Source organism: Rattus norvegicus, chromosome 15 (assembly GCF_036323735.1).
Source record: "Rattus norvegicus strain BN/NHsdMcwi chromosome 15, GRCr8, whole genome shotgun sequence".
Classification (NCBI taxonomy): Eukaryota; Metazoa; Chordata; class Mammalia; order Rodentia; family Muridae; genus Rattus; species Rattus norvegicus.
The window spans coordinates 35,230,762-35,252,133 of NC_086033.1; the positions used below are offsets into that span (position 1 = coordinate 35,230,762).

The following is a 21,372-nucleotide window of genomic DNA, read 5'->3' on the forward strand; positions in this document are numbered from 1 at the left end:
CAAAACTCAGCAGCAACCAGCAGTGGAGAGGCAGCACCACTCCTGCAGAAGTTCAGTGAGCAGAGCTGGTCATGAGTATAGATGACTAAGCGACTGCAGTAGTTGGTACCTCTTGAGATCACTTTCCTGGGCAGGCAGGAAGGCTGATCGAATAAAGGTGCTGGATCATATGACTTAGTTCCCGTGGACCCACGGGGTAAAAAAGAGAGAATCAATGCCTGTAAGTTATCCTCTGACCTCCACACGTTCACATGTGACCCCATTTTGTTCCCCACACGAAAGATAAATAATTGTAAAACCACGTTTCTCAGCACATGTTCAGGTTTTACTAAACAGGCTAATTTGGATTGGTGGATGTGGAAAAGGAGACCGGGAAGGACAAGCTCAGCTTCAGATGGTCTTTAGGGAGGTGGCTCAGGACCCCAGCCCACTCAACAAATAAAGGCCCAGAACTTGCCTTCTGCCGAAGATAGAGTTTAGGACATCCGTCTGTGTTAGCTAACACTGAGGTTCCCCCCGCCCCCTACTTTGACCCGAAGACCAGTAATAGCGTTTTATCCCTGCCAGCTTGGCACTCATGCCCTCGGGCTCGGTGAAGGCAGGCTATAGCTCTGTACGGGGTGCGGCAGCAGAGGGCCATACCCGTCAGCAGGGGCAGGGCAAGGCTGTAGCTGTTACTATTATGGAGACAGGATTCTCTAGTCACTGGAGAATCCAGCGGCTGAACCGTTGCAAGAACACTGTTCTTTCTATTAAATTTGAATTGTTCTATAATTTGAGATCATTATTCTCTGCTGTCTCCTGAGCCCTCTGGATCAACTCGAGCTGGCTCTTTGGGCTAAGAAAACGGTTACACAAAGGTGAACCAGAGGTTTAGCAACTCATGCCTTCATGTGGATGCCTGTGTCTGGTACACATTCTTTAGTGATATTCTCCATACTCCGACATGGTCATAATGGATTCCTCTGAGTGATGTTATCAGAAGGGGGCACAGAAGAAAAGAGAAGTGGTTTTATTTTGTTACTAAAATCCCAGCTCTGGGATACATTCTAGAAGCCCTCAAAATGGAGGTAAATTTAACTCACACACATTTCTACTGGGAGCCAAACCTTCTGAGCTCAAATGTAGTTGCTTAAAAATCTCTGTCTTGTTTCTTCTTTCCCTGGAGTCTGATGATTTGGCCCAGAAGCTTCCCCATCCTGTTGAATGAAACGTCTGAGACCATCATGTGGCCAAGCTTTCAATGAAACACAATAAAGAGGCTGCAGTCAGACATGGGCACAGTCATGAAAGGCTGACAGAAACACATTCTGGTGAACTACAATACGTCAGGGAAGTGAGGCAAAAAGGAGGGCACAGAGATTGGTGTTGAGGAAAGCAAGAATGATTCCACACAGTCCTCATTCAGATTATCAGTAAAATATTCCACTTTATTTTTTAATTTTACTTTTCTTTGATATTTTATGTATTTACACTTCAAATGTTATCCCCTTTCCTCCCTCTCCCATACCCCATCTCCCCTCCCCCTGCCTCCATGAGGACGCTCCCATCCCCACCCACCCACTCCCACCCCAATGCCCTGGCATTCCCCTACACTGGGGAAATGAGCCTTCACAGGACCAAGGGCTTTTCCTCCTACTGATGCTGGACAATGCCGTCCTCCACTGCATATGTGGCTGGAGTCATGGGTCCCTCTATGTGTACTCTTTGGTTGGTGGTTTAGTCCCTGAGAGTTCTGGTGGGGTCTGGTTGGTTGATTGATACCTTTGTTCTTCCTATGGTGTTGCAAACCCCTTCAGCTCCTTCAGATTTTTTCTCTAACTCCTCCATTGGGGTCCCCACCTGAGGACCCAGCTATACCACTTTAGATCTTAAGTTTTCTGAGTCAGTACTTTGTTAAAGCAGGAAAGAATCTGTACTTGGAACCACAACAAAATCTTTTCCCTCTGCATTCCCTTTCTCATCTCCCCTGTCCCACTTGATCCCCTCATTCCTGTTCCCCACCCCATCCATAACTATCCATTATATTCCCTTCCACCCATCTACCTGGCCCAGTTCCTTACTCTATAACTAACCTCTGTGGTTCTACGAACACTTATCGTTGACTTAACAGTTAATATCCACTTATAAGTAAGTATAACCCTGTTTGTGTTTCTGGGTCTGGGTTACCTCACTCAAGATAGTTTTTTTCTTGTTCCATCCATGCACCTGCAAATTTTAAGATTTTGTTTTCTTAAACATCTGAGTAATACTCTATAATGTATATCACATTTTCTTTATCCATTCTTCTGTTGATGGATGGCTGTTTCCATTTTCTGGCTGTTATGAATAGAGCAGCAGTGAACATGGTTGAGCAAGTGTCTCTGTGGTAGGATGAAGTTTCCTTTGTGTCTGTGCCCAAGAGTAATACAACTGGGTCTTGAAGTACATCGAGATCCATCTTCCTGAGGAACTGGAGGAGTGTCTCCCTTACTCCACATTTTCTCCAACAGGAGCTGTCACTCGTTTTATTGATCTTAGTCGTTCTGACGGGTATAAGGTAAAATCTCCAAGTAGTTTTGATTTGCATTTCCTTGACGGCTAAGGAGGCTGAGCATTTCTTTAAGTGCTTCTTGGCTGTTTGAGATTCCTCTTTTGAGAATTCTCTCTTTAGATCTGTACCCCATTTTCTTTTTTCTTTTTTTTTCCCTTTTTCTTTCCTTTTTTTTTCTTGAGCTGGGGGACCGAACTCAGGGCCTTGCGCTTGCTAGGCAAGCGCTCTACCACTGAGCCAAATCCCCAACCCCCCATTTTCTAATTGTATTATTTCCTTGATATCTCTTTCTTGGGTTCTTTATATATTTTCAGTATTAGCCCTCTATCAGATGTGTAGCTGGCAAGATTCTTTTCCCATTCTGTAGGCTGCTGCTTTGTCCAAATGATGGTGTCCTTTGCTGTGCAGAAGCTTTGCAGTTTCATGAGGTCTCATTTATAATGGTTGGTCTCTGTACCTGTGCTAACGATGTTCTGTTCAGAAAGTCTTTTCCTATGCACATGAGATCAAGACTAGTCCCCATTTTCTCTTCTATCAGGTTCATCATATTTGGTTTTATTGTCGAGGCCTTTGATGTACTTGGCGTTGTGTTTTGGTACATGAGTAGTGTGGAGCCACTGAGCTTTTCTACAAGTTTGACCATTTGTAGAAGATGCTGTAAAAAGAGGACAGTGATATTTCTGACTTCTTTATCAAAAGGCAATGATCGTTGGCATGTGGATTTATGTCTGGGTCTTCAATTCAATTCCATTGATCAACATGTCTGTTTTTGTGCTAATAAAATGCTTTATTAAAAAGTTTTGTAGGGCTGGAGAGATAGCTTAGTGGTTAAGATCCCTGACTGCTCTTCTAGAGGTCCTGAGTTCAAATCCCAGCAACCACATGGTGGCTCACAACTGTAATGAGTTCTGATGCCCTCTTCTGGTGTGTCTGAAGACAGCTACAGTGTGGTATATGTAATAAATAAATAAATCTTTTAAAAAAAGTTTTGTAGTACAACTTGAAATTGCGACTTGTTATACTTCCAGCAGCTTTTTTTAAGTATTCAGAATTGTTTCAGCTAATGTGTGTCCGTGTGTCCATATGAATTGTTTCAACTAGTGTGTGTCCGTGTGTCCATATGAAGCTGAGAATTGTCCTTTCAAGATACGTGAAGAATTGTGTTGGAATTTTGATGGGGATTGCATTAATTCTGTAAATTTCTTTTGGTGGGAGGCCATTTTTTATTGTATTAGTTCTACTGATCCCATGAGTGTGGGAAATCTGTCCATCTTCTGATACTTTCTTCAATTTCTTTTTTTCCTCCCAGTGCCTTTCTGTTTGCTCCTTTTGGGTTTGATTCCTTCTCCTCTTCTTCCTCCTCCTCCTTCTTTAGATCTTTCAGGTGTACTATTTTGTTACTAGTTTGAGATCACTCCACTTTTTTCTTTTCTGTGTAGACATTCAGTGCTATGAACTTGCCTCTTAGAACTACCTTTATTATGTCCCATAAGTTTGGGTATGTTACATATTCATTTTCATTCAATTATAGAAAATATTTAATTTTTGCCTTGATCCATTTTTATTCAGTAATGAATTACTCAGTTTCTGTGAGTTTGTCAGTTTTCTATTGTTTCCCATATCAGCTTCAAGCCGTGGTTGTCAGATAGGATGCAGGGTGTTAATTCAGTTTCCTAATATCTGTTAAGACTTGCCTTGTGTCCAGGTATGTGGTCAATTTTGGAGAAAATTACATGAAATTCTTTGTATTTGGGTGAAATGTTCTGTAATATCTTTTAGGTCCATTTTGTTTATAACATTTATTAGCTCGACCATTTCTCTGTCTTTTTATTTTTTTGGTGGCTTGTCTATTGGTGAGGGTCAACTATTGAAGTCTCCTATTATCAGTGTGTGGGGGTCAATATGTAATTTAAGATATAATGGTGCTTCTTTTACAAACTTGGGTGCCCCGTGTTTGGTGCATAGATGTTATGAATTTTAAGTCCTCTTGGTGGTTTTTTTCTTTTGATGCATATGTAGTGTCCTTCCCTATTTCTTCAGATTAGTTTTGATTTGAAGCCTATTAAAATGTCTACACCAGCTTGCGTCTTAGATTTAGTATCTTCTTCCATCCTTTAACCCTGAGGTGATGTCCACTCTTTATGTTAAGGTGTTTGGGGTGAATCCTCAAAGCCCAGCACCTACTGACACACTTCCTTCACCTCCTAATAGTGCCACTCCCTATGGTCCAAGCTCTCAAGCACTTGAGTCTATGGGGGACATTCCTATTCAAACCACCATATTTCATTTCCTAGTCCTATAGGCTTGTAGCCAAACCATAATGCATGCATTATGGTATGCATTCAGACCATCTTCAAAAGTCCTTATGGTCTGTAACAGTTTCAACCTTGTTTAAACGTCCAAAGTCTATTCTGAGACTCATGCAAATCTCTTAACAAATTAAACTGAAGAAGCAGATCACACACTCCCAACATATAAGAGCACAGGATATACATTACTGTTCCAGATAGGAGGAGAATAGTGAGGAAATACTGGACCAAAGCAAGGCTGAAAACCAGCTGCGTAACCCCCAAACTCTGCATCTCCATGAGTGGGGTGAGAGCACTCTTTAGGTCTCCAGCTCTTTCCAGCTTTCTTGACTGCAGCACAGTACTTTCTCTCGAGCTGGTTAGCCCCATTAGCAGCATTTCTCAGCAAGCATCCCGTGACTTTGGCATCTCTAATATCGTGGGGTCTCCAAGCCAATCTAGGCTTTACTTCGACAGCTTCACACAATGGCCTCTCTAAGCCTCCATGCAGCGACTCCCCGACACATGCCTGACCTCAGTGACTTTTCTTAGAGGGAGACTCCATAACTCCATTCTTGACTCTAAAGCCAAAACCACGTGGCTGAAGCTGCTAAGTCTGCTGCTTGCTGGGGTTGGAACATGGAGTCGTCATTCAATTACATCTTCACCGGCTTCCTGTTTTTTATGGACTCCTTTACTGCCTAAGCACGGCTGTCCTAGAACTTGCTCTGTAGACCAGGCTGGCCTTGAACACAGAGATCCACTGGCCTTCTTCTCCTGAGTGCTGGGATTAAAGGCATGGATCAAAGTTTTTCTTTAATTCCTTTTGACAATTAGCTGGGTGGTCTTACCTTGAGGTCTTACCCTTTATTTCTTTTAATAGCAGGCTTTTTAGTTAATGTTTTAAAAACTTCCTTGAATATTGACTTAGCTCCATTCCACTGCCTGGTGTCCCCTTTCTCCTCAAATTGTACATTTTGTATTTTTCCTTGTTAAGCTTGCACCTTCTCCTTATAGATCTGCATAAGGGTGAACACTAAGAACTACATAACAGAGTCAATACTAGGCTGTTTTGAGATTTCCTCTGCCAAGGAGATTAACCCAAAACTCTTCATTTTAACCTCAGGCAGACTTTTCAGACAAGGAAAAAAAAACAGCCATTCTTAGGCAAAATATTACAAGAATAGTCTCTAGGCCACATACAAATATTCTTTTCCTCTGAAACCTCTGAGTCAGGCCCCCACAGTGCAAATCACCCTCAGCACCACCGTCTTCCACACACTTACAAGTATGGCCCGTTACTCCCCACTTAAAGGGTTCAACTGCTTTTCTAACCCAAAGTCCAAAAGTTCACATTCCTTTAAATTATAGCATGGTCAGGAATATCACAGCAATACCCAGTTCCTGATACCAACTTCAGTTTTAGTTGGGGGTTTCTTTTGATGTGAAAAGATACCTTGACCATGGCAACTTTTATAAAGGAAAAAATATTTAATTGGGGATGGCTTACAGTTTCAGAGATTTATCCATTATCACTATAGAGATAAGCTTGGTAGTGTACAGTTAGACATGGCGCCAGAGAAGGAGCTGAGAGTTCTACATCTTGTTCTGCAGGCAGTAGGAAACTGCCACACTAGGTCCGCTTGAGCATATGAGACCTTAAAACCAACCTCCACAGTGACACACTTCCTCCAACAAGACTACATCTACTCCAATTAAGGCCACACCTTCTAATCATATCACTCTCTATAGGCCAAGCATTCAAACACATAAGTCTATGCAGGCCACTCCTATCAAACCACCACAGTCTGTGTCTTTTTATTGGGAAATTGAGACAATTGGCGTTGACAGATATCAATGAACAGTGTTTGTTGATTCCTGAGTTTTCCTTCTCATAGCCTTCTCTAGGGCTAGATTTGTAGACAGATGTTACGTAAAAATGGCTTAATTGTGGAATGTCTTGTTTTCTCCATCTACTGTGAGCAAATGTTTTACTGGGTATAATAGTTTGTGTAGTCTATGGTCTCTTAGAGTCTGTGGAACATCTGTTTAGGCACTTCTGGCTTCTAGAGTTTCCCTTGGGAATTCAGTGTTATTGGTATTCTTTTGTATGTTGTTACTTGGTCTTTTCCCCTTATCATTCATAATTTTCTTTCTTTATCCTATACATTTAGAATTTTGATTACTATGTATATGGAGAATCTCTTTTCTGGTTCAGTCTATTTGGTGTTTTGTATGCTTCATATACCTTAAGATATAGATTGTAGAAATTTTCTTCTATGATTTCATTGAAAGTGTTTTCTGTGCCTTTGACCTGGGTTTCTTCTCCTTCCTTCTCTACCTATTATTCTTAGATTTGGTCTTTTCATGGTGTCCCAGATTTCTTGGATGTTTTGTGCCAGGAGGTTTTAGATTTAACATGTTTTTTTTGACTGAGATTATTTATTCCTTCTACAGTGTCTTCAATGCCCAATATTCTCTCTTCCATCTCTTGTATTCTGTTCGTGAGGTTTGTCTCTGTTCAAGTTCCTAAATTTTTCTTTTTCAGACTTCCTTCAGTTTGGGTTTTCTTTATTGATTCTATTTTCAGTTTCAAGTTTGAACTGTTTTATTCATTTTCTTTCACTGTTTGTGTTTTCATAGATTTCTTTAAGGGATTTACTCATTTCCTCTTTGAGGACCTCTATCTTATTCATAAAGGCTATTTTAAAGAATTTTTCCTGTGCTTCGACAATGTTGCAATACTCAAGAGCTTGCTTTGGTAGGATTGCTGGGTTCTGGTGGACTTGTATTATCCCAGCTATTATTGATTTTTGGGAGAAAGTGGACCACTGGGAGTGAACCTTGAAATATTGTAGCCCAGCCCAGTGGATACAATGTGACCAGTGGCTACTGGCCACTGCTACTGTGTCTTGTCCACCTTGATGAGTGTTTCCTCTCTGACTGTGAGTTAGAATAAACTTTCCCAAGCAATGTCACCAGCTGGGGACCAAGAGCCTTTTGGGAACTTTCACATTGAAACCACAGCAGTGAGTAACTTCAAAATGGGGCCTTAAAATATGAACCTGGTTAGTTTGCTCAAGATTATCTGAAGAGAGGACAGTCCACAGACAGAGAGCACAGGTAAGAGACAAAGGAGACAGAAATGGAGAGCTGGATCTCTCGGGAAAAGGTACTGGGTGGCGTGTATATGTGTGATGGAGTTTCAGGCTGTAGGTCTGTGTATTACAGCCTTATGCTAAAGGCTTAGCTTCCCAACTGTGCTGCTATTGCAATGAAGGTGGAGGAACTTTTAGGAGGTAGGACCTAGGCAGGTCATTGAGAGCATACCCTCAAAAGGGAAATGGAGATCCCAGCCCCTCTTACCTCTCTGTTTTTTGGCTGGCAAGTGGGGAACAGGTCTCTGCCACAAGCTCTCACCACAACGTTCTATGCTGCCACAGGACTGTAGTGATATGGTCCAGTGACCATGGACTGAAATCTCTGAGAATATGCACCAAAGCAACCTTTTTTCTCTTTTTAAAACTCTCTTGAAAATGTCACAGTAGTGGAAACTTAACAGTGTCCCTTAAGTTTTTGGTTTTCTATTGAGACAAGGTTTCTCTGTATAGCACTGGCTATTCTTAAACTCTTTCTGTAGACCAGGCTAGTCTCAAACTCAGAGATCCATCCACCTCTGCCTCTGAAGTGCTAGGATTAAAGGTGTGTGCCACCATCACCCAGCATGACTTAAGTTTTGGTACAGTCTTCCACCAACTCCAGAGGGGTCAGGAGGAAGAAGCTGTGGCAGGTGGACCCTCAGTCCGGTTTCTGGGCGTGGAGGGAAGGTGAGAGAAGAGATGAGCTGATTACAAAAACAGGGGTTGAGAAGAAGGTGAGACCAAGAAGGAGCACAGTTACAGAGACAAGATTCAGGGGAATGGTCCTTAGTACCATCCAGGGGAGACCATGGGGAAGCATAGGAGGAAGCAGGAGGTTGATGTCAGAGGCCCTGGGTCAGCATGAACATGGAGTTGAAAATGCTGACCAGAAGCTTGAGAAAGCAATGCTGCTCCTGAGAAAGTTGTTGGTGAAAGGGGGGCTGGGAGCCATTTTGTTTTTAGCCTGTCCTGAGAGCTGTGCCCACTCACCAGTGGGCAGTTCATCCTGACTCTTACCTCTTTCATAGACTGCAACAGTGGGAACCAGGCAGTCTACCTCACATTGGCCACTCTTCAGTCCACTCTGATTCTCATCCCCGTCTCCAGCCAATATGGGACAACCTAATTCTAAAATGCCACTCCTACCCCACAGGGCTGAGCCTGATCATACAGTGAGAGAGGTCAAGAAGGGCTGTGGGTTATAAACAGGGAGTCTCTCAGACTGAATCCTGCTACCAGCCATGCTGGGTGCTGCTGTGTGGGTAACTGCCACACTCATCAGTCGAGTGTGCACGTTCACTTCCTGTGCCCAAGGCAGAACTGAGGGGTTGCATAAGGGATCATTTGGCTCTCACGTGTAAAGTACCCACCATATAGGAAAGGCTTATGGAGCCCTGGATCCCAGGGATGATTGACAGCTGTGTGCTTATGATGACTACATAGGTCTTCCTTTCAACCTAGGCTAATTGTAATGCATTTTCACAAGCACCAGGAACATTTTTTTTGGAAGTCAGAGTTTTCCATCAAGGGATGTTGGCTGGGCTCCAGCTTGGTTCTATTCATGTGAAGGCAGAGCTGGACAGATACATGGTGTGACAATTCTCAGACCTCGCTTTTGTTTCTGCTCAATCCCTGGTCCTTTTAAGCAGCACAATAAAAGTGCTTCGGTCAGCAGGGTCAAACAGGATAACCAGAGAGAAATGTGAGAACGAGATTATGGCCCGTGATTAGAGGCTGGGACCTGTGCTGAATGTCTTTGACCACGTGGTCTGAGCTAAGGCCACCACTTGTCATAAAACAAACTGCCTGGTGCCCAGGCAGAATAGATGACAGATGCACTTTAACATGTTTTGTTCAAGAAAGCGAAGTGACATTGTTTTGGAAAACAGAGCCCAAACAGAGCTGACAAACAGTGAAAAGATTCCCATATTTTCGTATTCGTCTGCTTTTAAGGGGCTTGGGTTCCTTTGGGCATCTAGATAGATACTTGTCTATCTGTGACTGGGGCTTCCAGTTCTGGCATAGGAGCACCCATGAGTGTCAGCTCACATAAGTTGGGACAGTTGTTATTCCACAGCTGAGACATGGTCCTCAGGGGCCAAGGTGGAGGACAGTCTTCCTGGAAAACAATCTGTAATGAACACCTTAGACGTCATCTCCAGCAACCTTAGCAACTCACTTCCACACAGCCATCATGAAGAAATAATCAGTGGGGACTGGGGTGATGGTTCAGCAAGTATCAGGATTGGAGTTTGGATTCCCAGAAAACCATGTAACTATGGTGGGCATAGTGGATTACCCTCAAAGGTAAGCTGCCCAGCAAGGCTGGCCATGGCTGTGAGCTCCTGATTTGATCGAGAGACCATGACTCACTGAATAAAGAGGAAGAAAGGTTGAGGCTGGGTTTCCACATCACCTTTAAGCCTCAGTCTTACAAAATTGGCTTTTGATTAAGCAAATTATCATACAGTGAAATGGTGGAATTTATTTATTTATTTTCTTGTGGCTGGATTTTGAGACAGGGCCTTGCATGGTAGCTTGGGCTATCTTCAAAGTACTCTGTAGCCCAGGCTGGCCAGATCTTGGTGATCCTGCCTCAGCCGGCCAAGTACCAGGATTGAGTATCCGTGACCTAAGTGGTGGGACCTTAGCTGCCTCTACAGATTACACATTTGAAAAAGAAAATATACTAACATAGAGAACATTCATACTATAATAAAAAACATAAGAAGAAATAGGCATGAGTCAGATTCTACGTGAACATATGGGTAGAAGATAACACAAATTGAAAGCAGAGATGACCCCGGAGATAAACCTCTCGTTCATGCCTACATGTTTGTACTTCTACCATAGCAAGTCCTGATGCAGTGTTTGACTTGAGGTGCAGGAGGACTAGGAATTCACTGGGCTTTCAATCCATGGATAGGATCTTTCATTAGACTTGGTCATTTCTCCTTCTAAAATATTGTCCCTGCCCTCAACTGCCTCCTTCCCTTCTAGCATGTTGATTTGTGTTGTTTGTTTGTAGTTTCATTTTTGTTTTCCAAGATGGAGTTTCTCTGTGTACCCATGGCTGTCTTGGAATTCACTCTGTAGACCAGTCTGGCCTCAAACTCAAAGAGATCCCCCTGCTTCTGCCTCCTGAGTCCTGGGTTAAAGGCGTGTGCTATCACCTGGCTAGCTTGTTGGTTAAACAGGAAACTTCTGATCTCTGAACTTTTTCTCACACTGCTGAGTAGAAAAAGTCCATCTCTAGCCTTGGATGGAGACTTAACTTTCCAGTTGAACGGTTCATTCACTTAGCCAAAGGACAACCCCTAGGAAGGCTGCTTACCTTAGGCCGAGCTGAAGAGATAGGAAGAATTATTGGCCCTTTGCTGAGATGTTTCCTATTTCCTTCACAGAATCTCCACCCTTATGGGAATACATGCAGACTACAGACATCCGTATGTCATGAAGATCTGTTGGCTTTAATTTTTCCTTTTCTCCTTTCTTTTTCTTTTTGAGAGAGGGTCTCTTTATGTAGCCTTGGCTATCCTGGAACTTTCTCTGTAGGCCAGGTTGGCCACAAACTCACAGAGATTCACCTGTCTCTACCTCCTGAGTGCTAGGACAGAGATAGGCCACCACTGCCTAGCTCTTCCTATTTTTAAATGCTGGTCTCCCTAACACTTTTGAATCCCCCACATTTTGGGCTTCTTTACTCTTTCTCTAAACTTGTTCCCCTCACCCCTCACCTGTGGGCATGTGTCTGACCTGCTGGCCAGCTTACAAGGCATGGCCAATTTTTTTTCCTCCTCTTCATCCCCTCTTCTGGGCAACTTGATGAGGTTAACAAACTGCCTTCTCTGAAGTTGTTTTATTTATTTATTAATTTTAATTGTTAAATTCTAATAAGGTTGTCTGTGACCTACACTTGAGCCCATTCTTAGATTTCTTTATCACTCAGAACACCCAAAGGAGACATCTATTTATCTTGTATGCCTTCTATCTCTAGTTTGTGGTTCTTTCAGGATAATTCCTTCACTGTATTAACTTGCTTTTTAAAAAACAGACTCTTGATAGGTCATTGTGATGGTTATTCTTGGTTGTCAACTTGACTACATTTAAAATGAACAAAAACCCAAAAGTAAAGGACGTGCCTGTGAGGGATTTCTGTTTAAGAGAAGATCTGCTTCTAATCCAGATATCTGCGGAAAGAAGATATTTATTGCAGATCTAATCTGTGTCATGCCTTCTGCTGGAAGCCTATATAAGGACATGGAAGAAGGAAGCTTTAGCTGCTTTGCCTGCTTGCCTTTACCTTGATAACAAGTCCATTGCCTCACTGGAATTAGAGCCTACACTTTCTGGATTTAAGTGTCTACTGAGGACCAGCCGAAATATCCAGCAATAAAGAACTACTGGGGCTGGAGAGATGGCTCAGTGGTTAAGAGCACCCGACTACTCTTCCAGAGGTCCTGAGTTCAATTCCCAGCAACCACATGGTGGCTCACAACCATCTGTAAAGAGATCCAATGCCCTCTTCTGGTGTATCTGAAGACAGCTACAGTGTACATATATATAATAAATGAATAAATCTTAAAAAAAAAAGAACTACTGGTTTGAGCCTGGGACAGGATCCCTCCCATTTCCATCTGTGTCTGGAGCTGACCCTGTGCCGCAGTTCTCCATACCCAGATCCTGCTGGGAGAGAGCTGGTCTCTCAGGAGTGCTGACACATTTGAAAGCGCAGGTAAGACCACCACTTCTGCTCAAATACCTGGGGGACCCACCCAGAGCCCTTAGGACACAGGAACCAAGGAACAGCCTGGGTCAGGATCCTTCTGGTTTCCATTTTCCAGAGCCACCCCTGTGCCACAGCTCTCCATACCCGAATTCTACCTGGAGAAAGCTGGTCTCCCAGAAGTGCTGAAACACAGGCTTACAGGAGGGACAAGCCACAGTCCGAGACAGCAAGACCAGCTAACACCAGAGATAGCCAGATATCGAGAGGCAAGTGCAAGAACATAAGCAACAGAGACCAAGGCTACCTGGCATCATCAGAACCCAGTTCTCCCACCACAGGACACCCTGGATACCTCAACACACTGGAAAAGTAAGATTCTGATTTACAATCACATCTCATGATGATGATAGAGGACTTTAAGAAGGACATAAATAACTCCCTTAAAGAAATACAGAAGAATGCAGGTAAACAGGTAGAAGCTCTTAAAGAGGAAACACAGAAATCCCTTAAAAATTATAGGAAAACACAAACAAGCAGGTGAGGGAGTTGAACAAAACAATCCAGGATCTAAAAAGGGAAATAGAATCAATAAAGAAATCACAAAAGGGAGAAAACCCTGCAGATAGAAAACCTAGGAAAGAGATCAGGAGTCATAGATATGAATATCACCAACAGAATAAAAAGACATGGGGCTGGAGAGATGGCTCAGCAGTTAAGAGCACCCGACCTGCTCTTCCAGAGGTCCTGAGTTCAATTCCCAGCAACCACATGGTGGCTCACAACCATCTGTAAAGAGATCCGATGCCCTCTTCTGGTGTGTCTGAAGACAACTACAGTGTACTTATATATAATAAATGAATAAATCTTTAAAAAAAAAGACATAAAAGAGAGAATCTCAGGGGCAGAAGATACCATAGAAAACATTAACACAACAGTCAAAGAAAATGCAAAATGAAAAAGCTCCTAACCCTAACATCTAGGAAATCCAGGATACAATGAGAAGAACAAAACAATGTACAATACATATAGAAGAAAGCTAAGATTCCCAACTTAAAGGGCCAGTAAATATATCTTCAACAAAATTATAGAAGAAAACTTCCCTCACTTCAAGAAAGAGATGCCCATAAACATACAAGAAGCCTACAGAACTCCAAATAGATTGGACCAGAAAAAAATTCTCCCATCACATAATAGTCAAAACACCAAACACATTAAACAAAGAATATTAAAAGCAGTAAGGGAAAAAGGTCAAGTGATGTATAAAGGCAGACTTATCAGAATTACAGACATCTCACCAGAGTCTATGAAAGGCAGAAGATCCCAGGCAGATGTTCTGGATCCTAAGAGAACACAAATGGCAGCCCAGGCTATTATATCCAGCAAAACTCTCAATTAACATAGATGGAGAAACCAATATCTTCCATGACAAAACCAAATTTACACGATATCTTTCCACAAATCCAGCCCTACAAAGGATAATAGATGGAAAACTCCAAACAAGGAGGGAAACTACACCCTAGAAAAAGCAAGAAAGTAATCTTTCAACTAACCCAAAAGAAGATAGCCACACAAACATAATACCACCTCTAATAACGAAAATAACAGGAAGCAACAATCACTATTCCTCAGTATCTCTTAAGATCAATGGACTCAATTCCCCAATAAAAAGACTTATACTAACAGACTGGATAACTAAAGAGAACCCAGCATTTTGCTGTATACAGGAAACACACCTCAGTGACAAAGACAGACAATATTTAAGAGTAAAAGGCAGGAAAAAAGTTTCCAAAAGAATGGTCCCAAAACACAAGCTGGAGTAGCCATTCTAATATCAAATAAAATCAACTTTCAGCTAAAAGTTATCAAAAAAAGATAAAAAAAAGGACACTTCATATTAAAAAAATCTACTCTCAATTCATCTATGCTCCAAATATAAAGGGCACCCACATACATAAAGTAACTTTATTAAAGCTTGAAGCACACATTGCACCTCAACAATAGTAGTGGGAGACTTCAACACTCCACTCTCATCAATGGACAGATCATGGAAACAGAAACTAAACAGAGACACAGACAAACTAACAGAAGTTATGAATCAAATGGATTTAACAGATATCTATAGAACATTTCATCCTTAAAAAAAAAGAATATACCTTTTCAGCACCTCATCGTACTTTCTCCAAAACTGACCATATAATCAGTCACAAAACAGGCCTCAACAGATACAAGAAGATTGAAATAATACCATGCATACTATCAGATCACCACGGACTAAGGCTGGTCTTCAATAACAACAATAATGACAGAAAGCCCACATACACATGGAGGTTGAACTATGCTCTACTCAATGATAACTTGATCAAGCAAGAAATAAAGAAAGAAATGAAAGATTTTTTAGAACTTAATGAAAATGAAGGTACAACATACCCAAACTTAAGGGACACAATGAAAGCAGTGCTAAGAGCAAAACTCATAGCTCTGAGTGTCTACAGAAAGAAACAGGAGAGAGAATATATCAGCAGCTTGAAGGCACACCTAAAAGCTCTTGAATAAAAAGGAGCAAATACACCCTAGAGGAGCAGATGGCAGGAAATAACCAAACTCAGAGCTGAAATCAGCCAAGTAGAAACAAAAAGGACTATACAAAGGATCAACAAAACCAGGAGCTGGTTCTTTGAGAAAAGAAACAAGATAGATAAATCTTTAGCCAGACTAACCAGAGGACACAGAGAGGGTGTCCAAATTAACAAAATCAGAAGTAAAAAGGGAGACATAACAACAGAATCTGAGGAAATTAAAAAAAATAATCAGATCCTACTACAAAAGCCTATACTCAACAAAACTAGAAAATCTGGAGTAAATGAACAATTTTCTAGACAGATACCAGGTACTAAAGTTAAATCAGAATCAGATAAACCATCTAAAGAACCCCATAACTCCTAAAGAAATAGAAGCAGTCATTAAAAGTCTCCCAACAAAAAAAGCCTAGAATCAGTTGGGTTTACTGGAGAATTCCATCAGACCTTCACAGAAGACCTCATAACAATACTCTCCAAACTATTCCAAAAATAGAAACAGATGGAGCACTACCCAACTCCTATGAAGCCACATTTATGCTTATACCTAAACTACACAAAGACCCAACAAAGAAAGAGAACTCAGACAATTTTCCCTTATTAATATTGTCTCAAAAAAATACTCAATAAAATTCTCGCAAACCGAATCCAAGAACACATCAAAACGATCATCCATCATGATCAAGTAGGCCTCATTCCAGGGATGCAGGGATGGTTCAATATATGGAGATCAACATAATCCACTATATAAATGAACTCAAAGAGAAAACCAAATGATCATCTCATTAGATGCTGAGAAAGCACTTGACAAAATTCGACACCCATTCATGTTAAAAGTCTTGGAAAGATCAAGAACTCAAGGCCCATACCTAAACATAGTAAAAGCAATATACAGCAAACCAGTAGCCAACATCAAACTAAATGAAGAGAAACTTGAAGCAATTCCGCTAACATCAGGGACTAGACAAGGCTGCCCACTCTCTCCCTACTTATTCAATATAGTTCTCAAAGTCCTAGCCAGAGCAATCAGACAACAAAAGGAGGTCAAAGGGATACAAATTGGAAGGGAAGAAATCAAACTATCAATAATTGCAGATGATATGATAGTAACTTAAGTGACCCAAAAAGTTCCACTACAGAACTACTAAGCCTGATAAACAACTTCAGCAAAATGAATGGATAGAAAATTAACTCAAAGAAATCAGTAGCATTCCTCTACTCAAAGGATAAACAGGCTGAGAAAGAAATTAGGAAAACAACACCCTTCACAATAGTCACAAATAACATAACATACCTCGGTGTGACTCTAACCAAGCAAGTGAAAGATCTGTATGACAAGAACTTCAAGACTCTGAAGAAAGAAATTGAAGAAGACCTCAGAAGATGGAAAGACTGTCCATGCTCATGGATTGGCAGGATTAATACAGTAAAAATGGGCATTTTGCCAAAAGCAATCTACAGATTCAATGCAATCCCCACCAAAATTCCAACTCAACTCTACATAGAGGCAGAAAAGAACAATTTGCAAATTCATTTGGAATAAATAACAAAAAACCCAGGATAGTGAAAACTATCCTCCACAATAAAAGAACTTCTGGGGGAATCACCATCCCTGACCTCAAGCTGTATTACAGAGAAATAGTGATAAAAACTGTATGGTATTAGTACAGAAACAGGCAGGTAGATCAATGGAATAGAGTTGAAGACCCAGAAATGAACCCACACATCTATGGTCACTTGATCTTTGAAAAAGGAGCTAAAACCATTCAGTGGAAAAGATAGCATTTTCAACAAATGGTTCTGGTTCAATTGGAAGTCAGCATGTAGAAGAATTCAAATTGATCCATTCTTATTGTCCTGTACAAAGCTTAAGTTCAAGTGCATCAAGGACCTCCACATAAAACCAAATACACTGAAACTAATAGAAGAAAAAGTGGGGAAGAGCCTCAAACACATGGGGAAAATTTCCTGAACAAAACACTAATGGCTTATGCTCTAAGATCAAGAATAGACAAAGGGGACCTCATAAAACTGCAAAGCTTCTGTAAGGCAAAGGACACTGTCATTAGGACAAAACAGCAACCAACAGATTGGGAAAAGATCTTTACCAATCCTACATCTGATAGAGGGCTAATATCCAATATATACAAAGAACTCAAGAAGTTAGACTCCAGAGAATCAAATAACCCTATTTTACAAAAATGGAGTATAGAGCTTTTCCTCAGAAAATTGGACATTGCACTCCCTGAGGACCCAGCTATACCTCTCCTGGGCTTATACCCAAAAGATGCTCCAACATATAACAAGGACACATGCTCCACTATGTTCATAGTAGCCTTATTTATAATTTCTAGAACCTGGAAAGAACCCAGATGTCCTTCAGTGGAGGAATGGATACAGAAAATATGGTACATCTACACAATGGAGTACTACTCAGCTATCAAAAACAATGACTTCATGAAATTCATAGGCAAATGGATGGAACTAGAAAATATCATCCTGAGTGAGGAAACCCAATCCCAACCCACAAACCCAGACAATATTGATGAAGTCAAGAAGTGCATGCTGACAGGAGCCTAATATAGCTGTCTCCTGAGAGGCTCAGCCAGAGCATAATAAATACAGAGGCAAATGCTCACAGCCAACCATTGAACTGAGATTGGGGTCCCCATTGAAGGAGTTAGAGAAAGGACTGAAGGAGCTGAAGGGGTTTGCAACCCAATTAGAACAAGACTACCAACCAACCAGAGCTCCCAGGGGCTAAACCACCACCCAAACAGAACACCTGGAGAGACCCATGGCACCAGCTGCAAATGTAGCAGAGGATGGCCTTGTTGGGCACCAATGGAAAGAGAAGTACTTGGTTCTGCCAAGGCTGTAGGATGATGTCACTATACAGGTGAAGGCAGGTATAGGATAGAAGGAGGCCTATCATTGGACAAGAAGGAAGAATGGATGGGAGAGAAGTTTTAGAGAGGGGAGGAGACTGGAAAAAGAGAAGCAGCCAAGTGAACATGTTAAGATTCCTCTCTACACATTTAGAGGTTCTCTATGAATATTCTTAAGGGCTGTGTACAGGGCTTTGTATGTCTAGATGAGCAAATTATATATTATCAATTGAATCAGAGGTTATTGTGTTGTGTTCTTTCATGTGGTGATTTAAGCTCAAGAGAGGGTGTGGTGGCTAGAAACCCTAGCCAGCCATGGAATTGGGATGTGTATGTCTCGTATGGTGGCAGCCTGCCTTGGGAACTAGACAGATAGAGAGATTGTTGTCAGGCTAAAAGAGTAGCCATCGGCAGTGTGATGTGGGGTGGAGCAAAGCAGGAGAGACGCTTTGCTGACTGAGATGAAGACGTCTACCAGACATCCTGGGGCGTTACAGTGCCAGACCTACAGCGGGATAAAAGACAGCATTTTTTTTTTTTTATAATTTTACAGCAACAGTACCCCCTAGTGTAGGGGAAGATCAGGGTGGGGAGGTGGGAAGGGGTGGGTGTTTGGGTGGCTAAACACCCTCATAGAAGTGGGAGGGTGTATGGGATAGTGGGTTTATGGTCAGGCCACTGGGAAAGGGGATAACATTTGGAATGTAAATAAAAAAATGTACAAAAAAAAGAAAGATTGGAGAAAGGTGTATTTTCCCAACTCAGAGTTCTGGACCAGAAGTAGAACTTTCCCCTTTAAGTGATTAAGATAAACTCCTCAGAAGGGTGCCTAGACATTTGAGACTTCAGTTAATTCTAGATGTAGTCAAGTTGAATGCAGTCACAATGTCAACCTGACTGACAATCATATCACCTCAGGTCAGGATTGATTTTCAAAATAAACAATAACTGGTTCCTTATTAAACCTAAAGTGATGTAACTGTTCCAGGTGGAATGGCAAATATATATTTGCTCTTGATATTATCTTAGTATCTGACACTTAAATGTTAAGTTTTCTTATTCTCTCAATTGATATTATATCCCCCAATCATAGACAACTCAATTTTGAACCCTTTTCTGAGAATTTGGAAGACTTGAGAGTCTGTGAAACGCTGACCACGAGTTCTCTAACCTGAGGGAGAGAGAACGAAAGAGCTGCTGAGCTGGTGTGGGGAAGTAGAGGCTCCCCTTGTGGAGTAGGAGTCTCAGTGTCAGGAGTCTGGTGAACACAGAGGGTACGTACACAGGAGGTGCCAGGACCCCCCAAAAGCAACCTCCACCATTAAGTACCACATCCCCTGCCACACTACACTTAAGGCCTCCACTGAAGTGACAAAATAAAACATAAGAGAGTTATGCCATGGAAATTTATTTAATTTCCTATTTTCCTCTAAGGAGATGGAGAAATTGAGTATCCATAGAGTGCTTATGAGGTTGAGGGTTTTAGAGAAGAAAAAAGTCTCCACATGTCCTCACTAAGGACGTGGACTTCCATCACAAGTAGAACACAATGGATAGGTGTCATTTCAGGCATACCATCGGTAACCTAGTGAATTCTGACTGTACATCATCAGTGATGGGTTCCCAGGAAGCTGTCCAGAGGGTATAGATGTGGCGGAAACCCAAGGCTGTTGAACTGGAAGTAGCATCATCATTGGAGGCTGAGGGTACATGGACACCATGGGGTTACCAGACCAATCATACAGAGCACCTGAGAGAAGAAAAACAAAGAGAGACCTTGAAAATGTCACCCTCACTCTCCATGACTCACTGTAAGGAATTGCCTGGCCTCTGGGTCAGAGTCACCTATGAATAGGTCCAAATTCCATTGACTTTGGGTGACAGAGAAGGGTAGACACACAGAGCAGGGTGCTGTGTGAAGCAAAGGGATTTTGGGAAAAGGACTTCCCTCAACTGTGTGCTCTGCCCTATGTCCAGCTGATGCTATTCTCTGGGACCTGAAGAGTCCTCTCTACACAGGAGACTCACCTGGGATGTGGTCTCTCTGGGATCTGTAACCCAAGATCCTGTACAGTTCCGATGCATAAGGAGAAAACAAGGGTTCAGACCTTGGCCTCTCAGTACAAAGAATTCTGTGCAGGTCCATCATGGATAACATCTGTTGAAGGCAGCTATTCCAGCTCTTCCTCACACCGCTTGTATTGAGGCGCCTGGAAAGGGACTGGGCCTTATTTTTGATATTGGCTTGGTGCCCCATTTCATATTCAACCACTTCCCACTCTTGTAGGAAGATCCAGATTTCATCCTCAATCCACGGGCTCTCAAAAGGACCTGGTAGGGACAGAGGGAGGTGATGAGTATATCATAGGTCACACACATGTACAGGCCACCTTGTCTCAGAAAGTCTGGCTGCACATTGATTAGCTAGAAATGGTTTCATTCAGTTATTGAGTGTTTATGGATGCTGTCTTGCTAGACTTGTTACAGCATGTACCCAACTCTTAAATGGATGAAGTACACTCACTGGGAAAGCATAGGTGTCTCCCAGATTGAGGGAAGACATCTCAGAATTCAGCCATATCCACAGCATTAGCGCTCCCAGGGAATGTTAAACCTGCCTAGACTCATGAGCAACTGCACTACAGGGAGACACTCAGAACCTTTGGCTCTTCTGGGTGAAGGGCAGACATCAGATAACCCTGAGTATCAGTCTAACCTTGCCACAGATGTCCACATCTGGGCTCTTATCTCTACTCTCTATCACAGAACAAAGAAACACAATAACAGAGTTTAGGGTTAAGCACAGATTGGACTCTACATACTTGAGGACCTCTGGTCTTCCTGCCTCGGCCACCTTGTCCTATTGGTTTCTTCAGTGTTTCTCACACTTTGGACTTCGTTTGTATCTCTCTGTGAAGAAATGAATAAGTCAAATATTAAAACAGGTTCCATGATACTGGAATCCATCTCCAAGCTGTGAATGGACTCAGGAACCAGCCTTCTGTGGTATTACCTAAGCAATGGGCCCTTACTTCCTCATCCAAAGCTGCTGGTCCATTCTCACCTAATCAGAACTTGGCTGTGAAGTAAAGCAAGGAAAGTGTCTAGAGTGACCTGGGCAGTTGCCCTTGAGCAAGTGGAAGCTAAGGAACAACAGAAGCACCTTTCTTTTGAGAAGACCTCAGTCACTCTCTCCAGCTCACTTTCTCCCCATTATC

At 42.0% G+C, this 21,372-nt stretch overlaps 1 pseudogene; it reads right to left on the reverse strand.

Moving 5' to 3' along the window:
- Nucleotides 1–19,668: 19,668 nt before the first annotated feature.
- On the reverse strand, nucleotides 19,669–21,138 carry Msantd5-ps1 (Myb/SANT DNA binding domain containing 5, pseudogene 1; annotated as a pseudogene).
- Between the last annotated feature and the right edge of the window lie 234 nt (nucleotides 21,139–21,372).